This window comes from Cherax quadricarinatus, chromosome 7 (assembly GCF_038502225.1).
Source record: "Cherax quadricarinatus isolate ZL_2023a chromosome 7, ASM3850222v1, whole genome shotgun sequence".
Taxonomy (NCBI): domain Eukaryota; kingdom Metazoa; phylum Arthropoda; class Malacostraca; order Decapoda; family Parastacidae; genus Cherax; species Cherax quadricarinatus.
The window spans coordinates 59759687-59776195 of NC_091298.1; positions in this window are offsets into that span (position 1 = coordinate 59759687).

A 16509-nucleotide genomic window follows, 5' to 3' on the forward strand; every position below is an offset into this window, starting at 1 on the left:
ATCTGAAGCTTCACTGTACTGGGCACAAATTGGACCCCCATCTGAAGTTTCACTGTACTGGGCACAAATTGGACCCCCATCTGAAGCTTCACTGTACTGGGCTCAAATTGGACCCCCATCTGAAGCTTCACTGTACTGGGCACAAATTGGACCCCCATCTGAAGCTCCACTGTACTGGGCTCAAATTGGACCCCCATCTGAAGCTCCACTGTACTGGGCTCAAATTGTACCATCTGAAGCTCCACTGTACTGGGCTCAAATTGGACCCCCATCTGAAGCTCCACTGTACTGAGCTCAAATTGGACCCCCATCTGAAGCTCCACTGTACTGGGCTCAAATTGAACCCCCATCTGAAGCTCCACTGTACTGAGCTCAAATTGGACCCCCATCTGAAGTTCCACTGCACTGGGCTCAAATTGGACCCCCATCTGAAGCTCCACTGTACTGAGCTCAAATTGGACCCCCATCTGAAGCTCCACTGTACTGGGCTCAAATTGAACCCCCATCTGAAGCTCCATTGTACTGAGCTCAAATTGGACCCCCATCTGAAGCTCCACTGTACTGGGCTTAAATTGGACCCCCATCTGAAGCTCCACTGTACTGAGCTCAAATTGGACCCCCATCTGAAGCTCCACTGTACTGGGCTCAAATTGGACCCCCATCTGAAGCTCCACTGTACTGAGCTCAAATTGGACCCCCATCTGAAGCTCCACTGTACTGGGCTCAAATTGGACCCCCATCTGAAGCTTCACTGTACTGGGCTCAAATTGGACCCCCATCTGAAGCTTCACTGTACTGGGCACAAATTGGACCCCCCATCTGAAGCTTCACTGTACTGGGCACAAATTGGACCCCCATCTGAAGCTCCACTGTACTGGGCTCAAATTGGACCATCTGAAGCTCCACTGTACTGGGCTCAAATTGTACCCCCATCTGAAGCTCCACTGTACTGGGCTCAAATTGGACCCCCATCTGAAGCTCCACTGTACTGGGCTCAAATTGGACCCCCATCTGAAGCTCCACTGTACTGGGCTCAAATTGGACCCCCATCTGAAGCTCCACTGTACTGGGCTCAAATTGGACCCACATCTGAAGCTCCACTGTACTGGGCTCAAATTGGACCCCCATCTGAAGCTTCACTGTACTGGGCTCAAATTGGACCCCCATCTGAAGCTTCACTGTACTGGACTCAAATTGGACCCCCATCCGAAGCTCCACTGTACTGGGCTCAAATTGGACCCCCATCTGAAGCTTCACTGTACTGGCCTCAAATTGGACCCTCATCTGAAGCTCCACAGTAACTATCAAAACTGTTGTTGCTGTTCTTACTACTGTTAATGATGCTATTACTGTTGTTACTGCTATTGTTTATGCTGCTGTTACTGTTTTTGTTGCTGTTACTGCTGTTACCGTTGTTACTGCCACTGCTCATGTTACCGTTGTTTTTACTGCCACTGCTCATGTTACTGTGTTTGTTACTGCCACTGCTCATGTTACTGTTGTTACTGCCACTGCTCATGTTACTGTTGTTGTTACTGCCACTGCTCATGTTACTGTTGTTACTGTCACTGCTCATGTTACTGTTGTTGTTACTGCCACTGCTCATGTTACTGTTGTTGTTACTGCAACTGCTCATGTTACTGTTGTTGGTTCTGCCACTGCTCATGTTACTGTTGTTACTGCCACTGCTCATGTTACCGTTGTTGTTACTGCCACTGCTCATGTTACCGTTGTTGTTACTGCCACTGCTCATGTTACCGTTGTTACTGCCACTGCTCATGTTACCGTTGTTACTGCCACCGCTCATGTTACCGTTGTTGTTACTGCCATTGCTCATGTTACAGTTGTTGTTACTGCCATTGCTCATGTTACAGTTGTTGTTACTGCCACTGCTCATGTTACTGTTGTTACTGCCACTGCTCATGTTATTGTTGTTGTCACTGCCACTACTCATGTTACTGTTGTTACTGCCACTACTCATGTTACTGTTGTTGTTACTGCCACTGCTCATGTTATTGTTGTTGTCACTGCCACTACTCATGTTACTGTTGTTACTGCCACTACTCATGTTACTGTTGTTGTTACTGCCACTGCTCATGTTATTGTTGTTGTCACTGCCACTACTCATGTTTCTGTTGTTACTGCCACTACTCATGTTACTGTTGTTGTTACTGCCACTGCTCATGTTACTGTTGTTGTTACTGCCACTGCTCATGTTACTGTTGTTGTTACTGCCACTGCTCATGTTACTGTTGTTGTTACTGCCACTGCTCATGTTGCTGTTGTTGTTACTGCCACTGCTCATGTTACTGTTGTTGTTACTGCCACTGCTCATGTTACTGTTGTTGTTACTGCCACTGCTCATGTTACTGTTGTTGTTACTGCCACTGCTCATGTTACTGTTGTTGTTACTGCCACTGCTCATGTTACTGTTGTTGTTACTGCCACTGCTCATGTTACTGTTGTTGTTACTGCCACTGCTCATGTTACTGTTGTTGTTACTGCCACTGCTCATGTTACTGTTGTTGTTACTGCCACTGCTCATGTTACTGTTGTTGTTACTGCCACTGCTCATGTTACTGTTGTTGTTACTGCCACTGCTCATGTTACTGTTGTTACTGCCACTGCTTATGTTACTGTTGTTACAGCCACTGCTCATGTTACCGTTGTTACTGCCACTGCTCATGTTACCGTTGTTGTTACTGCGACTGCTCATGTTACCGTTGCTGTTACTGCCACTGCTCATGTTACCGTTGTTACTGCCACTGCTCATGTTATTGTTGTTACTACCACTGCTCATGTTATTGTTGTTACTGCCACTGCTCATGTTATTGTTGTTACTGCCACTGCTCATGTTACTGTTGTTACTGCCACTGCTCATGTTACTGTTGTTGTTACTGCCACTGCTCATGTTACCGTTGTTGTTACTGCCACTGCTCATGTTACTGTTGTTGTTACTGCCACTGCTCATGTTACTGCCACTGCTCATGTTACTGCCACTGCTCATGTTACTGCCACTGCTCATGTTACTGTCACTGCTCATGTTACCGTTGTTACTGCCACTGCTCATGTTACTGTTGTTACTGCCACTGCTCATGTTACTGTTGTTACTGCCACTACTTATGTTACTGTTGTTACAGCCACTGCTCATGCCACTGTTATTGTTGTTACTACCACTGCTCATGTTATTGTTGTTACTGCCACTGCTCATGTTAATGTTGTTACTGCCACTGCTCATGTTATTGTTGTTACTGCCACTGCTCATGTTATTGTTGTTACTGCCACTGCTCATGTTATTGTTGTTACTGCCACTGCTCATGTTATTGTTGTTACTACCACTGCTCATGTTATTGTTGTTACTGCCACTGCTCATGTTATTGTTGTTACTGCCACTGCTCATGTTATTGTTGTTACTGCCACTGCTCATGTTATTGTTGTTACTGCCACTGCTCATGTTATTGTTGTTACTGCCACTGCTCATGTTATTGTTGTTACTGCCACTGCTCATGTTACTGTTGTTACTACCACTGCTCATGTTATTGTTGTTACTGCCACTGCTCATGTTATTGTTGTTACTGCCACTGCTCATGTTACTGTTGTTACTGCCACTGCTCATGTTATTGTTGTTACTGCCACTGCTCATGTTATTGTTGTTACTGCCACTGCTCATGTTATTGTTGTTACTGCCACTGCTCATGTTATTGTTGTTACTACCACTGCTCATGTTATTGTTGTTACTGCCACTGCTCATGTTATTGTTGTTACTGCCACTGCTCATGTTACTGTTGTTACTGCCACTGCTCATGTTACTGTTGTTACTGCCACTGCTCATGTTACTGTTGTTACTGCCACTGCTCATGTTACCGTTGTTACTGCCACTGCTCATGTTATTGTTGTTACTGCCACTGCTCATGTTATTGTTGTTACTGCCACTGCTCATGTTATTGTTGTTACTGCCACTGCTCATGTTATTGTTGTTACTACCACTGCTCATGTTACCTTTGTTGTTACTGCCACTGCTCATGTTACTGTTGTTACTGCCACTGCTCATGTTATTGTTGTTACTACCACTGCTCATGTTACTGTTGTTACTGCCACTGCTCATGTTATTGTTGTTACTGCCACTGCTCATGTTACTGTTGTTACTGCCACTGCTCATGTTACTGTTGTTACTGCCACTGCTCATGTTACCGTTGTTGTTACTGCCACTGCTCATGTTACTGTTGTTACTGCCACTGCTCATGTTACTGTTGTTACTGCCACTGCTCATGTTGTTAGTGCCACTGCTCATGTTACTGTTGTTACTGCCACTGCTCATGTTACCGTTGTTACTGCCACTGCTCATGTTACCGTTGTTGTTACTACCACTGCTCATGTTACTGTTGTTACTGCCACTGCTCATGTTACCGTTGTTACTGCCACTGCTCATGTTACTGTTGTTGTTACTGCCACTGCTCATGTTACCGTTGTTGTTGCTGCCACTGCTCATGTTACTGTTGTTACTGCCCCTGCTCATGTTACTGTTGTTACTTCCACTACTCATGTTACCGTTGTTGTTACTGCCACTGCTCATGTTACTGTTGTTACTGCCACTGCTCATGTTACTGTTGTTACTGCCATTGCTCATGTTACCGTTGTTGTTACTGCCACTGCTCATGTTACTGCTGTTACTGCCACTGCTCATGTTACCGTTGTTACTGTCACTGCTCATGTTACCGTTGTTGTTACTGCCACTGCTCATGTTACTGTTGTTAGTGTCACTGCTCATGTTACCGTTGTTACTGTCACTGCTCATGTTACCGTTGCTGTTACTGCCACTGCTCATGCTACTGTTGTTACTGCCACTGCTCATGTCACCGTTGTTGTTACTACCACTGCTCATGTTATCGTTGCTGTTACTGCCACTGCTCATGTTACTGTTGTTACTGCCGCTGCTCATGTTACCGTTGTTACTGCCACTGCTCATGTTACCGTTGTTGTTACTGCCACTGCTCATGTTACCGTTGTTGTTACTGCCACTGCTCATGTTACTGTTGTTACTGCCACTGCTCATGTTACTGTTGTTACTGCCACTGCTCATGTTACCGTTGTTGTTACTGCCGCTGCTCATGTTACCGTTGTTACTGCCACTGCTCATGTTACCGTTGTTGTTACTGCCACTGCTCATGTTACCGTTGTTGTTACTGCCACTGCTCATGTTACTGTTGTTGTTACTGCCACTGCTCATGTTACTGTTGTTGTTACTGCCACTGCTCATGTTACTGTTGTTACTGCCACTGCTCATGTTACTGTTGTTACTGCCACTGCTCATGTTACTGTTGTTACTGCCACTGCTCATGTTACTGTTGTTACTGCCACTGCTCATGTTACCGTTGTTGTTACTGCCACTGCTCATGTTACTGTTGTTACTGCCACTGCTCATGTTACTGTTGTTACTGCCACTGCTCATGTTACTGTTGTTACTGCCACTGCTCATGTTACTGTTGTTACTGCCACTGCTCATGTTACTGTTGTTACTGCCACTGCTCATGTTACTGTTGTTACTGCCACTGCTCATGTTACTGTTGTTACTGCCACTGCTCATGTTACCTTTGTTGTTACTGCCACTGCTCATGTTACCGTTGTTGTTACTGCCACTGCTCATGTTACTGTTGTTACTGCCACTGCTCATGTTACTGTTGTTACTGCCACTGCTCATGTTACCGTTGTTGTTACTGCCGCTGCTCATGTTACCGTTGTTACTGCCACTGCTCATGTTACCGTTGTTGTTACTGCCACTGCTCATGTTACCGTTGTTGTTACTGCCACTGCTCATGTTACTGTTGTTGTTACTGCCACTGCTCATGTTACTGTTGTTACTGCCACTGCTCATGTTATTGTTGTTACTGCCACTGCTCATGTTACCGTTGTTGTTACTGCCACTGCTCATGTTATTGTTGTTACTGCCACTGCTCATGTTACCGTTGTTGTTACTGCCACTGCTCATGTTACTGTTGTTACTGCCACTGCTCATGTTATTGTTGTTACTGCCACTGCTCATGTTATTGTTGTTACTGCCACTGCTCATGTTACTGTTGTTACTGCCACTGCTCATGTTATTGTTGTTACTGCCACTGCTCATGTTACTGTTGTTACTGCCACTGCTCATGTTATTGTTGTTACTGCCACTGCTCATGTTATTGTTGTTACTGCCACTGCTCATGTTACCGTTGTTGTTACTGCCACTGCTCATGTTATTGTTGTTACTGCCACTGCTCATGTTATTGTTGTTACTACCACTGCTCATGTTATTGTTGTTACTGCCACTGCTCATGTTACTGTTGTTACTGCCACTGCTCATGTTATTGTTGTTACTGCCACTGCTCATGTTACCGTTGTTGTTACTGCCACTGCTCATGTTATTGTTGTTACTGCCACTGCTCATGTTATTGTTGTTACTGCCACTGCTCATGTTACCGTTGTTGTTACTGCCACTGCTCATGTTATTGTTGTTACTGCCACTGCTCATGTTACTGTTGTTACTGCCACTGCTCATGTTACTGTTGTTACTGCCACTGCTCATGTTATTGTTGTTACTGCCACTGCTCATGTTATTGTTGTTACTGCCACTGCTCATGTTACCGTTGTTGTTACTGCCACTGCTCATGTTACTGTTGTTACTGCCACTGCTCATGTTACTGTTGTTACTGCCACTGCTCATGTTATTGTTGTTACTGCCACTGCTCATGTTATTGTTGTTACTGCCACTGCTCATGTTATTGTTGTTACTGCCACTGCTCATGTTACCGTTGTTGTTACTGCCACTGCTCATGTTACCGTTGTTGTTACTGCCACTGCTCATGTTATTGTTGTTACTGCCACTGCTCATGTTATTGTTGTTACTGCCACTGCTCATGTTACCGTTGTTGTTACTGCCACTGCTCATGTTACCGTTGTTGTTACTGCCACTGCTCATGTTACCGTTGTTGTTACTGCCACTGCTCATGTTATTGTTGTTACTGCCACTGCTCATGTTACCGTTGTTGTTACTGCCACTGCTCATGTTACCGTTGTTGTTACTGCCACTGCTCATGTTACTGTTGTTACTGCCACTGCTCATGTTATTGTTGTTACTGCCACTGCTCATGTTATTGTTGTTACTGCCACTGCTCATGTTATTGTTGTTACTGCCACTGCTCATGTTATTGTTGTTACTGCCACTGCTCAAGTTACTGTTGTTACTGCCACTGCTCATGTTATTGTTGTTACTGCCACTGCTCATGTTATTGTTGTTACTGCCACTGCTCATGTTACTGTTGTTACTGCCACTGCTCATGTTACTGTTGTTACTGCCACTGCTCATGTTACTGTTGTTACTGCCACTGCTCATGTTACTGTTGTTACTGCCACTGCTCATGTTACTGTTGTTACTGCCACTGCTCATGTTACTGTTGTTACTGCCACTGCTCATGTTATTGTTGTTACTGCCACTGCTCATGTTACTGTTGTTACTGCCACTGCTCATGTTACTGTTGTTACTGCCACTGCTCATGTTACTGTTGTTACTGCCACTGCTCATGTTACTGTTGTTACTGCCACTGCTCATGTTATTGTTGTTACTGCCACTGCTCATGTTACTGTTGTTACTGCCACTGCTCATGTTACTGTTGTTACTGCCACTGCTCATGTTACTGTTGTTACTGCCACTGCTCATGTTACTGTTGTTACTGCCACTGCTAATGTTACTGTTGTTACTGCCACTGCTCATGTTACTGTTGTTACTGCCACTGCTCATGTTACCGTTGTTACTGCCACTGCTCATGTTACTGTTGTTACTGCCACTGCTCATGTTACCGTTGTTGTTACTGCCACTGCTCATGTTACTGTTGTTACTGCCACTGCTCATGTTACTGTTGTTACTGCCACTGCTCATGTTACCGTTGTTGTTACTGCCACTGCTCATGTTACTGTTGTTACTGCCACTGCTCATGTTACTGTTGTTACTGCCACTGCTCATGTTACCGTTGTTGTTACTGCCACTGCTCATGTTACTGTTGTTACTGCCACTGCTCATGTTACTGTTGTTACTGCCACTGCTCATGTTACTGTTGTTACTGCCACTGCTCATGTTACTGTTGTTACTGCCACTGCTCATGTTACTGTTGTTACTGCCACTGCTCATGTTACTGTTGTTACTGCCACTGCTCATGTTACCGTTGTTGTTACTACTGCTCTGTTGTTACTGCCACTGCTCATGTTACCTGTTGTTACTGCCACTGCTCATGTTATTGTTGTTACTGCCACTGCTCATGTTACTGTTGTTACTACTGCCTGTTGTTACTGCTCATGTTACTGTTGTTGTTACTGCCACTGCTCATGTTACTGCCACTGCTCATGTTACTGTCACTGCTCATGTTACCGTTGTTACTGCCACTGCTCATGTTACTGTTGTTACTGCCACTGCTCATGTTACTGTTGTTACTGCCACTGCTCATGTTACTGATGTTACTGTTGTTACTACCACTGCTCATGTTACATGTTGTTGTTACTGCCACTGCTCATGTTACTGTTGTTACTGCCACTGCTCATGTTACTGTTGTTAGTGCCACTGCTCATGTTACCGTTGTTGTTACTGCCACTGCTCATGTTACTGTTGTTACTGCCACTGCTCATGTTACCGTTGTTGTTACTGCCACTGCTCATGTTATGTTTGCCACTGCTCATGTTACTGTTGTTACTGCCACTGCTCATGTTGCTGTTGTTGTTACTGCCACTGCTCATGTTACTGTTGTTACTGCCACTGCTCATGTTACTGTTGTTACTGCCACTGCTCATGTTACTGTTGTTACTGCCACTGCTCATGTTACTGTTGTTACTGCCACTGCTCATGTTACCGTTGTTGTTACTGCCACTGCTCATGTTACTGTTGTTACTGCCACTGCTCATGTTACTGTTGTTACTGCCACTGCTCATGTTACCGTTGTTGTTACTGCCACTGCTCATGTTACTGTTGTTGTTACTGCCACTGCTCATGTTACTGCCACTGCTCATGTTACTGCCACTGCTCATGTTACTGCCACTGCTCATGTTACTGTTGTTGTTACTGCCACTGCTCATGTTACTGTTGTTACTGCCACTGCTCATGTTACTGTTGTTACTGCCACTGCTCATGTTACTGTTGTTAGTGCCACTGCTCATGTTACTGCTCATGTTACTGTTGTTACTGCCACTGCTGCTCATGTTACGTTGTTGTTACTGCCACTGCTCATGTTCCCTTTGTTGTTACTGCCACTGCTCATGTTACTGTTGTTACTGCCACTGCTCATGTTACTGTTGTTACTGCCACTGCTCATGTTACTGTTGTTACTGCCACTGCTCATGTTACTGTTGTTACTGCCACTGCTCATGTTACCGTTGTTGTTACTGCCACTGCTCATGTTACCGTTGTTGTTACTGCCACTGCTCATGTTACTGCCACTGCCACTGCTCACTGCTCATGTTACTGTTGTTACTGTTGTTACTGCCACTGCTCATGTTACCGTTGTTGTTACTGCCACTGCTCATGTTACCGTTGTTGTTACTACTGCTCATGTTACTGTTGTTACTGCCACTGCTCATGTTACCGTTGTTGTTACTGCCACTGCTCATGTTACCGTTGTTGCCACTGCCACTGCTCATGTTACTCATGTTGTTGTTACTGCCACTGCTCATGTTACTGTTGTTGTTACTGCCACTGCTCATGTTACTGTTGTTACTGCCACTGCTCATGTTACTGTTGTTACTGCCACTGCTCATGTTACTGTTGTTACTGCCACTGCTCATGTTACTGTTGTTACTGCCACTGCTCATGTTACTGCTCATGTTTGTTGTTACTGCCACTGCTCATGTTACTGTTGTTACTGCCACTGCTCATGTTACTGTTGTTACTGCCACTGCTCATGTTACTGTTGTTACTGCCACTGCTCATGTTACTGTTGTTACTGCCACTGCTCATGTTACTGTTGTTACTGCCACTGCTCATGTTACTGTTGTTACTGCCACTGCTCATGTTACTGTTGTTACTGCCACTGCTCATGTTACTGTTGTTACTGCCACTGCTCATGTTACCGTTGTTGTTACTGCCACTGCTCATGTTACTGTTGTTACTGCCACTGCTCATGTTACTGTTGTTACTGCCACTGCTCATGTTACCGTTGTTGTTACTGCCACTGCTCATGTTACTGTTGTTGTTACTGCCACTGCTCATGTTACTGTTGTTACTGCCACTGCTCATGTTACTGTTGTTACTGCCACTGCTCATGTTACCGTTGTTGTTACTGCCACTGCTCATGTTACCGTTGTTGTTACTGCCACTGCTCATGTTACCGTTGTTGTTACTGCCACTGCTCATGTTACTGTTGTTGTTACTGCCACTGCTCATGTTACCGTTGTTGTTACTGCCACTGCTTATGTTACTGTTGTTGTTACTGCCGCTGCTCATGTTACTGTTGTTGTTACTGCCACTGCTCATGTTACTGTTGTTGTTACTGCCACTGCTCATGTTACCGTTGTTGTTACTGCCACTGCTCATGTTACTGCCACTGCTCATGTTACTGCCACTGCTCATGTTACTGCCACTGCTCATGTTACTGCCACTGCTCATGTTACTGCCACTGCTCATGCTACTGTTGTTACTGCCACTGCTCATGTTACCGTTGTTGTTACTGCCACTGCTCATGTTACTGTTGTTACTGCCACTGCTCATGTTACCGTTGTTGTTACTGCCACTGCTCATGTTACTGTTGTTGTTACTGCCACTGCTCATGTTACTGCCACTGCTCATGTTACTGTTGTTACTGCAACTGCTCATGTTACTGCCACTGCTCATGTTACTGTTGTTACTGCCACTGCTCATGTTACCGTTGTTACTGCCACTGCTCATGTTACCGCTGTTGTTACTGCCACTGCTCATGTTACTGTTGTTACTGCCACTGCTCATGTTACTGTTGTTACTGCCACTGCTCATGTTACTGTTGTTACTGCCACTGCTCATGTTACCGTTGTTGTTACTGCCACTGCTCATGTTACCGTTGTTACTGCCACTGCTCATGTTACCGTTGTTGTTACTGCCACTGCTCATGTTACCGTTGTTACTGCCACTGCTCATGTTACCGTTGTTACTGCCACTGCTCATGTTACCGTTGTTGTTACTGCCACTGCTCATGTTACCGTTGTTGTTACTGCCACTGCTCATGTTACCGTTGTTACTGCCACTGCTCATGTTACTGTTGTTGTTGCTGCTACTACTGCCAGTGATTCTGTGACCATTGCTGTTGTTGCTGCTGCTGCTGAATTGAATCTGTGCTCCAATTCCCTGAATTAAGCCTGAATACCTTTCGTCCCCCCCCCCTTACAGGCGCTATATAATTTTACTGGTTTAGCGCTTTCCCATGATTGTAATTGTCTGGTATGGTTGGAAAACATTAAGGACCTGTTTCCGTAAGACATCTGCCGTCTCTGTTCACCTATCAGTGTAAAATGGGTACCTGAGTGTTAGTCGACTAGTGTGGGTTGCATCCTGGGACAAAACTGACCTCATCTGCCCGAAATGCTCTGCATAGTATAATTATGGGGAGCGTTAAACCCGTAGGATTATACAGCGCATGTGGGGGGGGTGGATGAAAGGTATTCAGGCTCAATTCAAGGAACCGGAGCACAGATCCAATTCCCTAGATTCCAAAGGACCCCAATGGAAATAAGTCACTGTCTTTTTTGGGTTATCCCGGGTTCTCTACACATATACTGCTATGTATGATAATCTATGTAACTGTATTTGTGTATACCTGAATAAACTTACTGTCAAGAGCCCCTCACCAGCGTGAGGAGCCAATGCTCTGCATAACAAGGGGCTTTCTGCATAGTAGTATGTCATTGATGTCAGCTAGTCCGGTATACCTTGTACATGTACTTGTAGAAATATATTTATGTTGTTCTTCTGTTTCTGCTACTGTTGATAATGCTATTTCCATTGTTGCTGCTACTTATAGTACTGTTGCAACTGTTTATGCTATCGACGTTGTTGCTACTACCCGCTTATGTTATTACCGTTGTTATTGCTGCTACTGCTTGTTATATTACCGTTGCTATTGTTAATGACATTATTACCATTATTGCAGCTGCTACTGCTTATGATGCATGCTATCAGCAACCAGTGCTGACGCAAAGGGGAGAGTAGCTCCAAGTCCTTGGATTAAGAGCCCTTCAGCATCGAGACATTCTCGTTGAGGGAAGATATATTTGACTAATTATATTTCAATCCTCGAGTATCTATGCTTAAACATAACTGATTTAAAACATCAAAATATTGACAAGCGAAACTAATACTACATCTGTAAACAACTCGTGGAGTGGGGAGGACTCGACCTCACGGCAAGCCAGTTCTAAAACTAGTAAGCCAGTATTAAAACCCAGCACTCCAGTATTAAAACAGAAGGCAGTCCTAAAAACCAACCAGTGGGAGTTACACTTGTGGACGGGATCTTGGGGAGGATCTTAATTAAATATCCCAGTGGAAATAAGCTCCAGTGATTGGCTTTACTGGATTATCCTAGGTTACTAACAATTCGGGGTTAATAGTCTTCGTCTAGTTTCCTCCTTAGAGACCTAGTTACACAGCATCAGCAACACGGCCACTTGATACTGGAGTTCCGCAGGGAAGTGTCCTTGGTCCCCTGCTCTTCCTCATATACATCAATGACCTTCCAAACGTATCCCAACACCTGAAACCCATTCTCTTTGCTGATGACACGACTTATGCCATCTCTCACCCTAATCTTGCCACCCTCAACACCATTGTGAATGATGAGCTGATTAAAATATCGACTTGGATGACAGCCAATAAACTTACGCTTAACACTGACAAAACTTACTATATTATGTTTGGTAGCAGAGCAGGAGATGCACAAATTAACATTAAGATTGACAACACTCTAATTACCAGAAATAATGGGGGAAAATTCCTAGGCTTATACCTTGACAACAACCTGAATTTCAGCACCCATATCCAGCATATAGCCAAAAAAGTATCCAAAACGGTTGGGATCCTCTCCAAGATACGATACTACGTGCCGCAAAATGCCCTTCTCACACTATACCACTCACTTATTCATCCATACCTCACCTATGCTATTTGTGCTTGGGGATCAACTGCAGCAACACACCTAAAGCCAATAATAACCCAACAAAAAGCTGCAGTAAGAATAATCACTAAATCCCATCCCTGGCAGCACACCCCCCCACTCTTCAAAGATCTAAACTTACTCCCAGTTCAGTACATCCACACTTACTACTGTGCAATCTATATCTACAGGGCCTTAAACTCTAATATCAACCTTGACTTAAAACGCTTTCTTGATAGTTGTGACAGAACCCACAGGCATAACACCAGAAACAAACATCTCTACGACATTCCCCGTGTCCGACTAAACCTTTACAAAAATTCAATGTATGTCAAAGGCCCTAAAATCTGGAATACCCTACCTGAGAACTCTACAACTGCAGACACCTTCATCACCTTCAAAACTACCATTAGAAAACATCTTATCTCCCTGATACACCCCGTCAACTAACTACACGAATACCACCTGGTGGTTCACACTTACACTCGCTCACTCATTTGACCATAAACAGAAATATTAATCTCAGTCTTAAAATAATGAATCCTGTGATACTCCAATACTGAAACTATATACTGTGCCAAAACAAAAGCATTCACATTGCTAAACTCACAAACTAGTATTTAGTCACTTAGCCATAATACCAACTTACCTCATAATTTGTAATATTTTACGATTAAGAATAAAACTAAGTATGCCCGAAATGCCTAGCCATGCTAAGCGTTCTAGTGGTACACTCTGTAATCACAATTTTACTACATGTAAACCAAACAATAACCAAATTTCTGTAAACTCAGCATTGTAATCCTTATAGAGAATAAACTTTGAATACAGAATAGTGCTACCACTCAACTTCATTTTTCTAGTTATAAGAATGAAAGAAAACGTACTATTTTTTCAGGGGTAACCTAAACTATTTGAAGTGTGAGAAATTATGTGGGTAAATTTTACAGGCAATGCCTTGAATTATTTCACCCCCATAATTGTGAAGAAATCTTGGTACATCAAGCAGTTTGAAGATTCGGACCCTTTATCACATCAAACAGTTTACACTTACTGATATTGATGTACCTCAGAGTCAAATGGTCACAGTACGGCTGGAAAACATAAGGGACGTGTTTCCATAAGGCACCTGCTGTCCCTGTCCCTGTTCACCTATCGATTTAAAATGGGTACCTGAGTGTTAGTGGACTGGTGTGGGTCGTATCCTGGGACAAACCTGACCTAATTTGCCTGAAATGCTCAGCATAACAATCGGCTTTCTATATAGTAGTATGTCACTGATGTCAGCTCGACCTGTATACCTTGTACATGTACTTGTAGTAAATAAAGATATTATTATTATTACATGATTAGAAAAAAGTATAAGAGACATTCAAGATTACTCACCAAATTATGATTTTTGTGTTATATCCTAATGCCTCCCTTTCGGTAGGCAATTCATATTGGCCAATATAAATTAACATACCTGTAGTGAGAATTATTACACTGGGAGGCGGACATTACATGTGGTGTGAACTTCATCAATTTCTGACGATACTGCTTCTATTGCACATTAATTCCTTTCATTTGAATGTTCGACCGATTTCCAAATTCCTTGAGAGAACCAACACTACCTCTCTAGACGGCCACCCGGGCAGTACTTCCTCGGATGAACAAGACGAAGTCCGTCTCCTTCAGTTATTTCTCGTTATTTTGAAAACCTTCGGGTTATAAATGCATTCCTCGCCCAGCTGCCGGTGAGGGTGGACGTTTGCTACTCCTCTCTGACAGGCGCAAGTGCTCGCCAGGCTGTCACAATGGTGGTTGGGGTGCGACGCAGAATTAACACTGTCACCATAGAATTACTGAGAGGTACAATCAATCAAGATTCGGCGTTGACGTTGTTGCCTCTGATTATTCGAGAGACATATGGGATTGAGGATTGCGACCTTTACGGTGTAGCCTTAAATGGAAACTACCGAATGTTCGTGAAACTGCTGTCATCACATGTGTATGAGGATCTACTTGCTCAATATCAGGATGTTGCTATCGAGGTTAACGAGGGCATCCTGGTAAAGATGGTCGATGTTTCGAGTCAATTTACGTATGTAAAGTTACGTAATGTGCCTTTCGAGGCAAATGAAGCTGACCTACGTAGTGTGTTCGGGAAGTTTGGAACTGTACACGTAGCTCAACAAGGCAAGTGGACGGCAGGGGCTTATGTGGGTTATCCAGAAGGTAGTTTTAGCCTAAAGATGACTCTGAGGCAACCTATACCTTCGTATGTGTTCTTAGAGGAATTTAGGACACAAATATTCGTAACTTACGCTGGCCAACGTAGAACTTGTAGACTGTGTGATGGTTATGATCACATAGCGGCTGAATGTGTGCGGCGGAGGACTGGCCAGGAAATACCAAGGAGTGACATTATGAGGCGAGGACCTACAGTGACAGATCAGAACCGCCAGGATGGACGTAGGCGTGGTCGGTTGTGGAGTGAGGAAGTGGAGGAAATGCAACGTGAGGTGGAGCATGAGGGTGCAGTGCAGCAATTGAGTGCGTCTGCAGAGGATGTGATGCACAAGGCGGACAAGGACGTACCGAATGACGTAGAAATTGACGTAGTGCTTGAGACAGTTTTGCAGGAGATGTTCCCTAAATCGGAGGAAGCCTTGACAGAAGTAACGACGGGAGACCAGGTACAGGGACAAGGGGAAGCATGCGGGTCTGAAGAAAGGAATGTAATGTCGGCTTGGCCAAGTAGTGAGAAGGGGAATGAGGTGATAGAGGTGGAGGTGCACAATGAGGAAGGTCAGGAGACTAGCATGGCGGAAGAGGAAGTGTCGAGGAAGCGGGCAGCTGTCACGTCTGACTCGGATGACGTCCTCGCTTCAGCACAAAGACCAGGGAAAAAGGCGGGGATTGAAGGTGCGTGTAGAGGCACAGAGAAAAAGAAACGCCAGGAGGGGGTTAGGAGTGGAGGGGATGGGGTGAGTGCCAAGGACGGTGTGTATGAGGCTACTGGACAGCGGAAAAATGTGGTGGGGAAAAGTGGGTGGAAAACGTAAGCAGGCCTAAGGTGTATGACAATTAATGTTAATGGTTTATGTACGAGTGGTAAGTGTGTATGGTTGCGAGGACTGCTGTATCGTTACAAGGTAGATGTTGCCTTTATACAAGAGCATAACTTGAAAACAGGAAAATTGCTGGAGGTGGATGGATATAGGGCTTTTGTAACTCCAACGACACGTTTAAAAGGTGGAGTAGGTGTTTTAATTCGTGAGGCAAGCCCGTTTGTTTTGCAAAGGTTTGAGGTGGGGGGTGAGGGAAGAATAATGAGAGTGGACGGGTGGTGGATGCATGAACGCGTGTCCTTTGTTGGAGTGTATGCTCC